At 45.4% G+C, this 14975-nt stretch overlaps 1 protein-coding gene across 7 annotated transcripts in view; it reads right to left on the reverse strand.

The window, feature by feature from the left end:
- The window catches only part of USP40 (ubiquitin specific peptidase 40), a 703484-nt gene that overhangs the window by 665311 nt on the left and 23198 nt on the right, over positions 1-14975 (reverse strand). For all 7 annotated transcript variants that reach the window (XM_086956273.1, XM_086956270.1, XM_086956267.1 and 4 more), the window contains exon 2: positions 14762-14862. The gene's annotated coding sequence lies outside the window, so the exon portion shown is untranslated. The remainder of the gene's footprint in view (positions 1-14761; positions 14863-14975) is intronic.

A 14975-nucleotide genomic window follows, 5' to 3' on the forward strand; every position in this document is an offset into this window, starting at 1 on the left:
CAAACCATTAACCGTAGTGTCGGTCTACATTCCACCTGCACTTCATGCAGTCGCCCTTCCTGACCTAGGGGAGTTCCTCTTGGAACTCCCAGAGGGCGACCTTATTATAGGAGGGCAATTCAATGCAGTAGCACATAACACACTTGACAGGTTGCCGATCCGGACACAGACACCTGGTCCCTCCAGATTCAGTGAATTCCTAGAAGCGCAAGGGCTGGTGGATGTGTGGCGACGACTGTACCCTGAGGACCAACAGTACACATATTACTCCACTGCCCATAATAGTTGTCTCGGATCGACTATTTTCTCGCCCTGGGCGGTGGCCTCCTCACCATAAGTGACATACAGATTAGACAGAGGGGCATATCAGACCACTCTCCATTAACACTGACCTCGACCTGCTCGGAGAGGGCCCGCAAAAGAATTTATCCGATTTTTCCAGGATCTCTCAAAATACCGTCCATCGGTAAGGAACTGAAAAAGGCGACCCGATATTACTTCATTGAGAACGTGGCCTCGGTGGCGTCCCCCACGACCCTGTGGGAGGCATATAACACAGTTCTGAGAGGAGATACAGCTGGCTATAAATGCACTTCATTCCGGCAAAGCGTTGGGCCCCAACGGGATCCCTATTGAGTGGTACAAAGCAATGTCGGAAACACTGAGTAAACCACTAATAGCCATGTACACAGAAAGCCTTGAGAGGGAGATCCTGCCTCTCGATCAGCGCATGGCGACCATTGTGGCAATCCCGAAACCGGGCAAGTCGCCCACGGAGTGTGCATCATATCGCCCAATACCTCTTCTCAATGCGGAGGCCAAAATTCTAGCGAAATTACTGGCCACCAGACTGATGCCTCACCTCACGCACTTGATCCACCCGGATCAATCGGGCTTTATGCCGCATAGGAGCACGGCATTAAACCTCCGAAAAGTGCATGGAGCGATGGCGTGAGCCCCACTGTTAACGGAACCGGTGGCCATTCTGTCATTAGATGCCAAGATGACATTCGATATGGTGGAGTGGCGGTATCTCTTCGCGGTGCTGGCCCATATGGGCTTCGGCCCCAAATTTATTTCCTGGATACGGCTTCTATACGCGAGTCCGATGGCACACGTGGCGGCGAACGGCCACATCTCCCGTGAGATACCATTGGCTAGAGGGACGAGGCAGGGATGCCCGCTCTCACCCCTACTATTCGCCCTAGTCCTGGAAACACTGGCCATCGTCATTAGAACTTCCCCTTAACTAAGAGGAATACGCTGGAAAGACAACTGGGAAGACAGAGTCTCCCTTTATGCTGATGACATGCTAATTTATTTAACGGACCCGAAGAGAGGTGTTCCGGTGCTCTTGACACTGTGTGATGCCCATGGAAAGAATTCTGGATACACAATTAACTGGGCAAAGTCGGTCATCTACGTACTGAAGGGTCCCTCTCCAAATCTTCCCAGCGGCTGCCCGTTAGCAGTAGCAGACACCTCGTTCAAGTACCTAGGGATTCACATCACCCGCGACGCCACGGTCTTTTCGGAGCTGAATTTGCTCACGCGACTGAGAGCTGACGTGCGACACTGGAAGGCTCTTCCTCCGACACTATTGGGGCGGGCGGCGCTGTTTAAGATGATGGCGCTGCCGCGTCTTCTTTATGTATTGGAAAATACACCAACCCAGGTGTCTCCCTCCTATTTCCAAAAAGTGACGGCGGTAGTAACTGGCTTGCTGTGGGGTGACCGCCCAGCCTGTATAGCGCATTTGAAGCTCAACCGAGGCTGGTACAACGGTGGGATAGCCCTGCCAAATATACAACTGTACTACTGGGCGGCGCACCTTAAAGTCCTTAACCAATAGCTGCACGCCCCACAGGACGACCCGGCATATCTTGCGGACAGAGCTCAATTGGGTACGCACAGTCTATTAGCCCCGTTATACCACAAGGGACTTGCAGCGAAACTAGTGGGCCCGACGAAACATACAGTGGAATTATGGCACAGAGCACAGGCGAGACTCGGGTGGGGGGGTGTAATAACAAAACTCACACCTTTGTGGGACACTAGGGCGCTGGGTCAATTGAGACATAGTAAGGGATTCACTCAATGGGATAATATAGGAATCTCCACGGTTGGAGACATGTGGACGAAAGAGGGGGCGGTCCCCTTCTCACAACTGCAGCAACAGTACAACCTAGGTCCTAACGAAACTTACAGTTATATTCAAGTACGACATGCACTGATGTCGGCGACTGAAGCAGGTACAGTGGTCCCGGAGTCCTCCCCGCTGGAGGATCGCCTGCTCACTGATTACATGTCGGCGAGCGCCACGTCACTCACATACCGAAAGCTGCTTAACCCCTTCGCTGCTCATGACGAGCTCAGCTCGTCATGAGGCACACTGGAGCTGTGCTTATGACGAGCTGAGCTCGTCATGAACAATGGGATTCAATAAATATCAGCACAGGAGGGGAAACGTCTTAGCAGCCAAGGTGTTAATAACCTGCCAGACCCCTTACTTAGGCTTAAGGAGAAATGGGAGGGTGAGTTAGGTGCTATGGATGAGTCGGACTGGAATGCTGCAATGGCATCCCCGAAGGAAGCGGGTATCTCAGCGCGATTCCGGCTGGTGCAGTTCAAGATATTGCACCGGGTCTATTTCACGAGGACCACATTACACAGAATACACAGAGCTGACCACCCGTATTGTCTCAGGGGCTGTGGGATGGAAGGAACATTGCTGCATACACTCTGGGAGTGTCCGATTATTGCTGAATACTGGCGGCAAGTAATGCATACCATTTCCCAGACTATAGAGGTATCCCTTACACCTGCCCCGCGTGTGTGCCTGCTGAATGTTTGGGGCCAGAATGATTTGACGCGCATGGGGCAACAATGGGCCATAGTGGGTATTGTGACTGCCAAACGAAATATAGCGCAGAAGTGGGGGGCGGCAGAAGTGCCTACTCTGGCGCAGTGGTGCAGGAACATGGATATGCTTCTAGTGATTGAACGAGCAGTGTATAAAATGTGAGCCAACCCTAGCAAGTGGAATAAGATCTGGCTGCCTTGGAACAGCTACCGAGGAGACCTGTGTGAGCCACTACCAGAGGGAGATACTGACAGCACAGATGACGAGGAGGACGTAGACTGAATGACCCAGGCAATGATTAACAACAATGGCAATGGGATGTAACAGGGACTGGCAGGTAATTTAACCAGTTATTCTAAGGGGCCCGAGGACGGGGCAGAGACGCGATGAGCGCAAGGGCTAACCTGCCGAGGTGTGAACTTAGGTAAAAGTTTGTGAAACTGTATGTTGCCTGCCAACCAGATGAGTCACAAGTTGAGTTATGGTTATAAAATATAAAAGTAAGATGGATTCCTATTTTTCAAGAGTAATTATTATATTTGCTGCCATAATGTCAGTAAAACGCTGCCGGACCAAAGGTTGTCGGCTGAACAGCTGTGTACATATTGTTGCGAACTGTCACTATGTATGGCAGCCGGCCTCAGGGTTGTAGGCAAATGCTGTGTAAATCTGGCAGATGTCAATAAAGTCTTACAACAACAAAAAAACAAGAGATCACCACTGGATGGTTAACATGTGTTTATCCTATTGGGGAATAACAGTAGCTACTAAACCAATTATCACACCAATGTCAGTTATCTCTTATAAATGTTCCTGTAAACTTTTCGAACAAATTCTTTAACACTATGGACATTTTCTCAAACGTTTTATGGCGCAAAAAATTATAGTAATAAGCAGGATTAAATCTAACAAGACAAACCGAAATGGCATATGGTGGCCAAACTTCAGAGCATATCAAAAGGCAGTTATTGGGGGTCAAGCCTCTTCTTGGTTTACAGCTGAGCCCATAAAACAAACAGTCAAACGGGTGTCGAAAGTAGATGAATTGTCATCATCTTGCTCTCCTATAGCCTTAATATCTCAGTCTACTGAACCCACCAAAATCAAAGCTGCATAAGAGACACAATAACACAATAAAATTGTCTAAGACAACAAAGCTGAAAAAACAACCAAATGACAGTTCATGTCACTGTGGAATAATAAAAATAATTAAAGTAGACGCTAAAACCATGTTAGGGTCCGCCTTGGAATAAGCAGGAGTATTAGTGATCACACAATTATTCAACATTGGTTATCACAAGCGATTGCCACAAACAGAATGTAATATCTCAAACCTTGAGTTCTACAACTTCTTTAAAATGATAATCGTCTTCAGAAAAGGAGGCTCATTGAATAATTACCCTTTTTCAGAAACTAGGCAATGCAGCTTCAAGCTTAAATTGCTACATTCTATCTCATATTAAATCTAAAATAAAAAAATGGACAAGGAAAGGGGACTAACCTCCTAAGATTCTCAAGAATCGTGATCCATCGTCAATTTCAAATAAAACAAGCACTGGCGTTGCCAATAGGTCTCGCAGTAGGAAAGTTTGAGCTATTGGTTGTGTAAATGACAAAGCCCTTTATGTATTCAAAATGATAACAACAGTGAAAGGCATTGTTATTTGCCATTGTAATAGTTCCACCTGTCGTACTGCGCGATCTATTGGCAAGGTGAGTGTTTTTCGTGTGTGAGTGGCGTTGTGTGTGTGAGTGGCGTTGTGTGTGTGAGTGGCGTTGCGTGTGTGAGTGGCGTTGCGTGTGTGAGTGGCGTTGCGTGTGTGAGTGGCGTTGCGTGTGTGAGTGGCGTTGCGTGTGTGAGTGGCGTTGCGTGTGTGAGTGGCGTTGCGTGTGTGAGAGGTGTTGCCTGTGTGTGAGGCGTTGGCTGTGTGATTTGTGTTGCCTGTGTGAGTGGCGTTGCCTGTGTGAGTGGCGTTGCCTGTGTGAGTGTGGTTGGCAGTGTGAGTGGCGTTGCATGTGTGAGTGGCGTTGCATGTGTGAGTGGCGTTGCATGTGTGCGTAGTTGAGTGGCGTTGCGTTGTTGAGTGGCGTTGCATGTGTGAGTGGCGTTGCATGTGTGAGTGGCGTTGCATGTGTGAGTGGCGTTGCATGTGTGAGTGGCGTTGCATGTGTGAGTGGCGTTGCATGTGTGAGTGGCGTTGCATGTGTGAGTGGCGTTGCATGTGTGAGTGGCGTTGCATGTGTGAGTGGCGTTGCATGTGTGAGTGGCGTTGCATGTGTGAGTGGCGTTGCATGTGTGAGTGGCGTTGCATGTGTGAGTGGCGTTGCATGTGTGAGTGGCGTTGCATGTGTGAGTGGCGTTGCATGTGTGAGTGGCGTTGCATGTGTGAGTGGCGTTGCATGTGTGAGTGGCGTTGCATGTGTGAGTGGCGTTGCATGTGTGAGTGGCGTTGCATGTGTGAGTGTTGCACTGTTGCACTGTGTGAGGGTGAGGGGTTGAGGGTGAGTGAGGGTGAGTGAGGGTGAGTGAGGGTGAGTGAGGGTGAGTGAGGGTGAGTGAGGGTGAGTGAGGGTGAGTGAGGGAGGGTGAGGGTGAGTGAGGGTGAGTGAGGGTGGGTGAGTGAGGGTGAGTGAGGGTGAGTGAGGGTGAGTGAGGGTGAGTGAGGGTGAGTGAGGGTGAGTGAGGGTGAGTGAGGGTGAGTGAGGGTGAGTGAGGGTGAGTGAGGGTGAGTGAGGGTGAGTGAGGGTGAGTGAGGGGTTGAGGGTGAGTGAGAGTGAGGGTGAGTGAGGGTGAGGGTGAGTGAGGGTGAGTGTGAGTTAGGGTGAGTGTTTGAGGGTGTGTGAGGGTGAGGGTGAGGGGATGAGTGAGGGTGAGTGAGGGGTTGAGGGTGAGTGAGGAGTTGAGTGTGAGGGGGTGAGGGTGAGGGGTTGAGGGTGAGTGAGGGTGAGGGTGAGTGAGGATGAGGTGTTGACGGTGGGTGATGGTGGGTGAGGGTGAGTGAGGGTGAGTGAGGGTGAGGGTGAGTGAGGGTGAGGGTGAGGGGTTGAGGGTGAGTGAGGCTGAGTGTTTGAGGGTGAGTGAAGGTGAGAGTTTGAGGGTGGGTGAGGGGGGTGAGGGTGTGGGTGAGTGGTGTTATTGTTAAGGGTGTTGTGGATGAGGGGTGTTAGTATGAGGGAGTTGAGGGTGAGGGTGAGTGTGAGGGGAGGGGAGGCAGAGTGAGGGAGGTTGAGGGGGTGAGGGAGTGTAAGGGAGAGTGAGGGTGAGGCTGAGCGGGTGTGAGAGAGTCAGTGAGGGAGTGCGTGAGAGGGTGAGTAGGGTGTGTGATGTGGTGTGTGAGAGCGTGAGTGATGGGGTGTGTGAGGGGTGTGTGAGAGGGTGTGTGAGAGGGTGAGGGTGTGTTAGGGTGAATGAGGGTGAATGAGGGGGTGTGAGGGGGTGAGGGTGGGGTGTTGAGGGAGTGAGTGTGAGGGTGTGAGGGGTGAGGTTGAGGGGGTGAGTGTAAGGGGGTGGGAGCGTTAGGGTGTGTTATTTTTAGGGTGTGTGAGGGTGAGTGAGGGTGTGTGACTTTTCTGGTGTGTGACGGTGCTGAGTGATGGTGTTATGGTGCTGAGTGGTGTGGTGATGTCCCTGAGTGGTGTGGTGGTGTCCCTGAGTGGTGTGGTGGTGTCCCTGAGTGATGTGGTGGTGTCCCTGATTGATTTTGTGGTGTACATCAGTGATGTGGTGGTGTCCCTGAGTGCTGTGTTGGTGTCCCTGAGTGCCGTGTTGGTGTCCCTGAGTGCCGTGGTAGTGTCCCTGAGGGCTGTGGTAGTGTCCCTGAGGGCTGTGGTGGTGTCCCTGAGGGCTGTGGTGGTGTCCCTGAGGGCTGTGGTGGTGTCCCTCAGTGCTGTGGTGGTGTCCCTGAGTGGTGTGGATGTTTATACAAGTGCATTTAAGTTGTGGCAGGTAAAAAACAATGCATTTTCATGCGTCATCAATTTAAAGGATGATGTGAACATTGTGATAGGCCATGGGCGGACCCAAAACATGAATGAAAACCGATTGACCCAATGTCTGAAGGGGACTGTCGGAAACAAGACAATGGCTGAAGGGGGCTGACCAAAAGCCTCTTACTGTATGTATGCAAGTGTGGTGTGGTGTAGTGTAATGTGCCAACATAAGGTTTTGCTAAACAGCTAAAGCAGTCTATATTGAGGCCTAAAACCCCCGAACAGAAAATGAAGTTCTATTACAGGTCTCTGCACTGCAGGACTCTCCCCGCACATACTACTACAAAAAGAAAATTAAAAGTTGAAACCTGCAAAACGAAAGTAACGCTGGCCAAGTAAAAAACAAGCTATCCCAGCCTGCTATGCGCTTTTAATGGTGCTGTACCGTATTGCTATGATGTGAAAATAATGCATTTAAGCGATGCAGTATTTTCGTTTACACTCTGCAAAGGATCTTCGAAGTGCGCAGTCCAGAGTGGGGGCAGAGACGCAGACATACGAGAGAGCGCAATACGGAGGAACAGGAGAGATGCACACAAGGGAGATATCAGGCAAGCACATGCACTCTCGTGGACTTCTTAGTCAAAAATAAAAACAAGTACGAGAAATGCAAGCGGCGGGGGGGGGGTGGGTTGGGTTCACAAGGGAGAGAGCAACACGAGTGGTGGGGGAAAAGCACGAGGGAGACAGCAACACAGGAAGAAGTACACGCTGTGCTGGGGGAGGGGGGAGGGCCATTAGGAACAGGAACAGATGGCCATGAAAGTGTATGGGCCAAATGCGCGTGCCTGTACGTGCACTCGAAGAAAACGCCACGGAAAAAAAGCGGTGGTTTGACTATCCGATAGAGCACATGAATTCTCCCCCATTTCTTCATTGTTTTGCCCTTAAAGGAAAGGTATGAAAAAAGGCATTGGCAAACTCAGCAAGTGTAGTAGGCGCCTGCTCAAATATTAAGCAAGGCACCCCTGTTGCAGTGGAAAGTAACAATGAAAAAAATACGATAAAGAGTGATGTGGGTCACAGGAGTCCCACATGTTCAATTGCCGCAGGGAGGACGAGGAGCTGATGCTTCTGGGGCCTGGACAAATCCAGCATGGAAAGGGGGGAAGAGGGCGGGGTGAAAGTACAGCAGCTGCTGAACGCAAGCCAGGATTTAAAGGAGCAGGCATCATTAATTTGATTAAATACCAGACGCATACGAAAACAAATATATTAAATAAATAACAAAAATACAACCTAATGTGTATAAAATTGCATGCTGACGGGCGCCGTGCTGATGATGTAAAACTAACAGCGTAGCACTCGTGAGAGCTCCGTGCAGGGTCACAGGAGTCCCACATGTTCAATTGCCGCAGGGAGGACGAGGAGCTGATGCTTCTGGGGCCTGGACAAATCCAGCATGGAAAGGGGGGAAGAGGGCGGGGTGAAAGTACAGCAGCTGCTGAACGCAAGCCAGGATTTAAAGGAGCAGGCATCATTAATTTGATTAAATACCAGACGCATACGAAAACAAATATAATTAAATAAATAACAAAAATACAACCTAATGTGTATAAAATTGCATGATGACGGGCGCCGTGCTGATTATGTAAAACTAACAGCGTAGCACTCGTGAGAGCTCCGTGCAGATGCATGCTGGGCATCAAAAAAAACAAGCGGAAAACGAAAGCTGTGCAAAACTAGATGCTGCTGGTAGGGGAAGCCTGTCGCATTAAACAGAGAACATGTAGCAAGGAAAACTTCAATGCAGAAACTACTTCAAGGTATGGCATCAATGTGAATGTCTAAGGAAAACAAAACCGGCATTAAAAAACACTGACTGCTTCAGAGAAATGCACCGTAGGTCACACACAGAGAGGAAAAGGAAGTTAAACTTACAGGGATGTCTAAGGAAAACAGAACCGGCATTAAATAAATAATGTTTCGGGAGAGCCTGGGGCGGGAATGCGAGCGAGGGGAGGCAGGCAGATTACGAGGGAAGCCGGATGGGGGCGGGAAAGCCTGGTGGGAGGCGTGAACGCCGGATGGGGGCGGGAAAGCCTGGTGGGAGGCGTGAATGCGCGAGGGGAGGCAGGCGGATTGGGAGAGAAGCCTGATGGGGGCGGGAGAGCCTGGTGGGTGGGCGTGAATGAGGGGAGGACTGGGCTGGGCTTGCATGCGATGCGCGTGCATGTACACGGGCACTGCATGAAAACCGCGGGGCTGAAAGCCCTTTGGTTTGAAGATGTTTTCGCCACATGAATTCTCGCTACGCTCGATGCGCTTGCGCGCATCGATAGGTCGCGAGACCTAAAAATTGCTGATTTAAGGAAACCTTCATTCCGACCAGAAATCCTCTCCCCACTGGAACAGACACAAATTATGATCCTCTATGGACCTCTGAAAGAATTTATAAGAGTGAAATACTGCGAACCACTACATGCTACCAGCCCCTGGAGACCAGCTCTATGATTACAATTATCTGAAAACCTACTGGGCAGAAGTATGGGAGACATTAAAATCAATCTTTAAATTACAGCTTCCCATAGAGTCTGCATTGGAATGCCTAGGCACTGAAACAATCCCAAAAGACATTCCACTGAACCCTACCAATAAACAGCTTCTCACCCTCTCAACTTATAAAACGAGAATATACTCTGAAACAAGAAACAGGCTCATAAACTACATGTATACAAGGTGGCCATGGCTCAACCACACTCAACTGTGATTATAATGAATTGAGCAATGAGGATCTATTATCACCTAAACGAACACTCTGTGATTACCAACACAAATACCTCCAAACAGTAAAACCTCAATGAATAGATGACAAAAGCCAAGAGATAATTTGCAATCATCTACAAAATAACCAAAACTCATTATCCAGCCCACCAATACTACACAGATACTGACTAGTTTCTCATGCCCTAACATCCACTCTTCTTTCTATCTCAGTCTACTACTGTTCGCTCTTATATTCTCAGCAGCAAAACGGTCTTAAGCCGTTATGATGCCCTCAATCCCTATGCGCCCCATCAAAGGAATAAGAAATATATACTGCCACTCATACATCCTGCAACTACTCTCAGCAAGCTCATCAAAATCCTTCAGGAAACCTACAAGTCACTAAGGAATGAAGGCAATCTTGTTTCATCAAGAATATCAGACCCCATCCTCTAGGACACGAACGTTTAACAACTCTCTTGCCATAAAACTATTTATCTTATGCAAACATTTAAAATTCAATAAAAAAAGTTTTGAGAATAAAAAAGTGAACTTGGCTCAGCTGAGTGGAAACAGAAATATTTCTGATCTGGCAACATTTTGTAGCCTATTATTTGAATAAAGGAAGACCAATACCCCCTATTGTGATCTGGAGGTGGCAAAAGTGATGCTCAACTTCCTAATGATAAGCATATTTAGCATGTGATTCACAAAAGTGCAGCCACTCATCTGCGATGTGTAGTTTCTGCACTGCAGATATTGAAATGGACTTGACAAGATTCATAAGTTCGACCTGCATGCTACCAGAGAGACGAAAAAGCAGAATAGTGTTGCGTAGGCCAGCTCTACTTGCATAAGTATTGGGCATGTGTGCATACTTTGCTATGCTTAGACTTCCAAATACTTGAGTGCGGTTGGGAATTGAGGATGAAACTTGTATGTGGGTGGTAAAATGCGCATCTTGGGAAAGGTCACTGAAGACATTCAGAATAATTGAATTTTTTTTAATTTTATGCTCATCATAAGTCTAAATTTAATTTATTACACCAACATTCTTGCCCTATTGGAACGTTCATGCTGTGACCTGTTCTCAGTACAATGAAACGTAATTAAACCTTACGTGCTTTTGCATTGTATCTGTACTTGTGTATGGTAACCTCTCACCTATATAGTTCTTGATGGAGTTACAAAATTGCAAATAAATGTACAAATATTTATATATTAATGGTCTGGTTATTGTTGACCTACAAGCATCATAGTGCACACTGGGGAACACATTTTCTCCTCTGTGCACTGCACCTTTCCCCACATCAGATCAGGTCTGGTGTAAGGGAATGGAGTGCAGAAATAGTTGTATTCCCTTACCAAACTAGTGTATTTTTCTGCACTTCATATACCAGGGCAGACCAACAAAACAGAATTTGCAAATGGCATGTCTGGGTGTTTGAACCATATCTTTAACAGTTACAGAATTAGGAAACGTGTATTTTATTAATTTAATTATGATGCAAACTGTGCCTTTATTGATCCTCTAAGTGCATTTTGCACTACCAAGTGGGGAAAGTGACACAAATTTGGTCTGAAAATTTTAATTATTCTCAAGCGGTCCTCAAACAAAAAAAAACAAAAAAAGAACATTCTCAAAAGTAGATTTAGAACAAAATAGGATACTTGCATCTTCTCGCAAAGCTTTTAAAACACTAAACACACTCATTTGGCTTAACTTTCATCAAGTTTTATTTTGATTTTTATAAAGTAAAAGCGTCTAAAAACAAAATTTTCCCTGCATAACTCCGGTACTAAAGTTGAAACATTACAGCTTTAGCAAATGATTAGTTAAGTCATACTTTTGTATCAGAAGATGCTTGGGTGCAGCGTGCTCAGAGGTTTTATGCAAAATCCTGGCTTTGATGGTAAAGCCAATAACTTTCAGCAGCATTTCAAACACAATAATACCCAGGTGGGGGCACCAACTTAGAGAGTCCAGCATGCACCATTTTAGGGCTGAAGTGAACTGTGGAAGAGAATACCAGAGCTCACTCAAAAAGTGTGTCTACTGCCGTTGGCACAGGAAGGATAGGACTTTACACACTGAAAGTCATTTGTTAATGCTGGCAACATTTATACCATTCGATGACCTGCACTTCTATTGGAAAAGACAAAACCTATTAAAAAAAATATCCAAGTCTATTTGATAAGTGCATGGAACATAGATCATGGCAGGTTTGCAAAAAAATGGTAAAGTATGTGACACCTCTTCAAAAATAAATAAATATATATATATATATATATATATATGTATGTATATATATATATGTATGTATATGTATCAGGACTGGAGCCAAAAATAAAAATTCCTTTACTAATGGAACTATACAATAGATGGTTCAAAGCTTGGAGGGAATGCTTGGACATATTGTAAAGCGCTCGGATATCCTTCGGGATCTTGTTTGCGCTATATAAAACTTTATAAAAAAATAAAAATAAATAAAAATGTTCAAAACCTGCAGCTTCTGGAGCATAGTCCTAGATGATACATATGTATTAAAGAATAATTCCAAACAAAGAGTAGTGTGGATGAACACTGAAGGGTACTGAGAAAGTGGTGTTGATACTTCTGCTAGTGACCAAACAGACATTACTAGGTAGGTGGAGAAAAGCAAAACATCCAGTTGCAAGGGACTGGCTTCTGGCAATTGATAAGAATCGAGAAAATTGCTCATGACTTTGCAGGAAGAGGGCTCGAATTTTTCAACAAATAGGCTGCGTCGCTAAACTTCACAAATGAAGCTAGATCACTAACTTTCCCAGGGACTCTGAGAGCAATGCAGTGCCTGCCACAAGAAGTGAACTGTAGTGGTATGTGTTTGAGTACTTAGGATTCCCTATTATTGTACTGATGGAACAAACTTCTGGTTGGGAATTAGGTGAATTTCCAGGCAACTAGATGATGCTGTAGCTCGGAGTGAGGGGCTTTGGATAAACTTGTTACTTTCTTGCTGTATTTTGAAAATGCCAATAATAAGTTCTCAAGCCTTAAAAACAGACTTCAATGTCCCTGTAATCTTTCTTTCCCAGTGCCGAAAAGAAAAATGTTATTTTGCCAAAGGCTGGCTTTGTAAACTGTCCTTAAAAGCTTTACCTAGTATTCAAACCATCCTTGAAAACTCAGGTGAACATTGATTCTCTATCTCAAACCGAATAAAAGTATTGTTAAAATAGTGTACTAAGAAAAGAAACTTTTCACACCAAAATCAAAATTAAAATCACAACAAATATGGGTAATATTTTAAAAAAGCATTGCTTTAAACAGTCAAGTATATTTAATGCAAGACAGTATGCTTTCTTGCTTGAATTATCGAGGTAAAAGCATATTTTTGGTGAATCAGGAGACCTTTCTCTGTAAGTGTTACGTCAGTGGAAATTACTGGATGACTCGAAAACACAGTCCAGTATGAGATGGGAACTTGGACAGCATGGTACACCCGAGTCGCCCTTGCTGGTGTGACCTATGTTTAAAGATAATGCATTTGTTTATTTGTTAGTGGCCACTACATTTATTCCCTTATCATATTCCAAACGAACAAAATTGGGCTGCCGAAGCAAGTTGATGGTCAATAATTTCCAGGGGGCAGCAATTCAGACCAAAGGAAATAAAGTGTCCCGTGCCCACCCAATTGTCACTAGAATAACAATCCAATGCGATTTCTATGAAGGGCTGCACATTAGGCGCAGCATGCCTCGGAAACATTGCAGTAAATGTCACTATACTTAAAACAAACTGCCAAATAAGTCATGCGCCATACAGTAACATACAACATGCCAACCTGGAGGGTACACCTGGGGAATAAAATACCGATTGAGGAAAGGAGGAGACTAGATGATTAACAAGATCAATATTCAGGAGGAGACTAAATGATTAACAAGATCAATATTCAGGAGGAGACTAAATGATTAACAAGATCAATATTCATTACAAGTAACAGATAATCAGATGAGTTGAGAACCAGGAAGTTAGCAATGCCCTGCAGTATGTTTTCCAGCAGACACCTATAGGTGTAATATGGTACCCCACTTTTACTGTTGTGTTCAGAAAACAGCTAGCAAAACATCGTAAAACTTATGATTGGCTCCTTACTATATTACTCTGTTGGTTTCATCACTTATAATATGGGTACCTTAACTGTACTTATCACAGAAGCCTTCGTACTATAAAGGTCACTGTTGGTATAACAACTTAAGCCTGAAAGTAAGAGAAAGTGTGAACCAGCTAGGACTTAAAATAAATAAAAGTTGGAAAGACAGCAGCGCCTGATGGGCAGTGTCTAGAAGATATTTTACGAGATATATGTCCGTTTACAAAGGATAGATTATTTATTTTTTATTTCCCAGTGTCCAATTTTTATATTAAGATTTTTGTCAGCTGCTACTCAATTCCCCAGTAACTAAATTCTGAAAGTTAATCCTAAAATAATGAACATTTTCATAACATCAAGCACGCTCAACATACAGAATACTACAGTTTGCTGCTTTTCTTTTGTGCTTATATTCAGCCTCACCAGTGCATCGGAAGGTTATGGGGCAACCCCTGTTTCTGCCATGAGAATCCACTCCTAAAAAGAGCAGTGAGTGGCGATGAAGCAGAGGAAAGTCAATGTGTCCAAAGAACTGCTTTCATTGTCAATGTAGGGTTTCCACAGCAAAGTACTTCTCCGGTTCCACGCCAAGGATCTGAAACTCCTAACCACCCAAGGTGCGTCCAAACCCATCAACCGACTTTTTCAAAAGAAGAGGTGAAAAAGATCCTAATGAATAGATTCCTTTCACAAACTTTTGGAGAGCATCTCCCCAGGGCGCAACGGACGTCACAATGTCAGCAATGAGAACCCAACTAAAACATTGATCCCCTGGGTACCTGGATCTCAATTGTTTCAGAGATGCAGCAAAATACCCACCATGAAGAAGCTAGATCAGTGCCTATAAATGGAATGACGGACATTTCTTGTGATATCTGTTGCAACTGCCTCTTCATTTTACTTTTGATGTACTTGTCTACCTATTTTGTTCAATCAACCCTATGTACAGCGCTCTGATACCAACGGGTCATGTTCGCGCTTTATAATCTCTATAATAAAAATAAATAAATAAATAAAAGTTAGGGAATACCAAATGTGGAAGACAGCAGGTCTCAGTAACGCTTACCTTAGGACAACATTCGGATTCCTTGTTGCAGGGTGCTACAGTTGGTCAGGTACGTTTCGATATGGGTTCTTTGGTGACAGCCTCTACAGAACATATTCTACCTAGTAAAACAAATGTACTTAAATGAATTTTCCTTTAAAAAAATAAATAATAATCTTTTATTTTCAAAACAATGCAACAGGGGCATAGAAAACACCATATATTGAGTCCAACC

The sequence above is a fragment of the Lissotriton vulgaris genome, chromosome 2_1, assembly GCF_964263255.1.
Source record: "Lissotriton vulgaris chromosome 2_1, aLisVul1.2, whole genome shotgun sequence".
Classification (NCBI taxonomy): Eukaryota; Metazoa; Chordata; class Amphibia; order Caudata; family Salamandridae; genus Lissotriton; species Lissotriton vulgaris.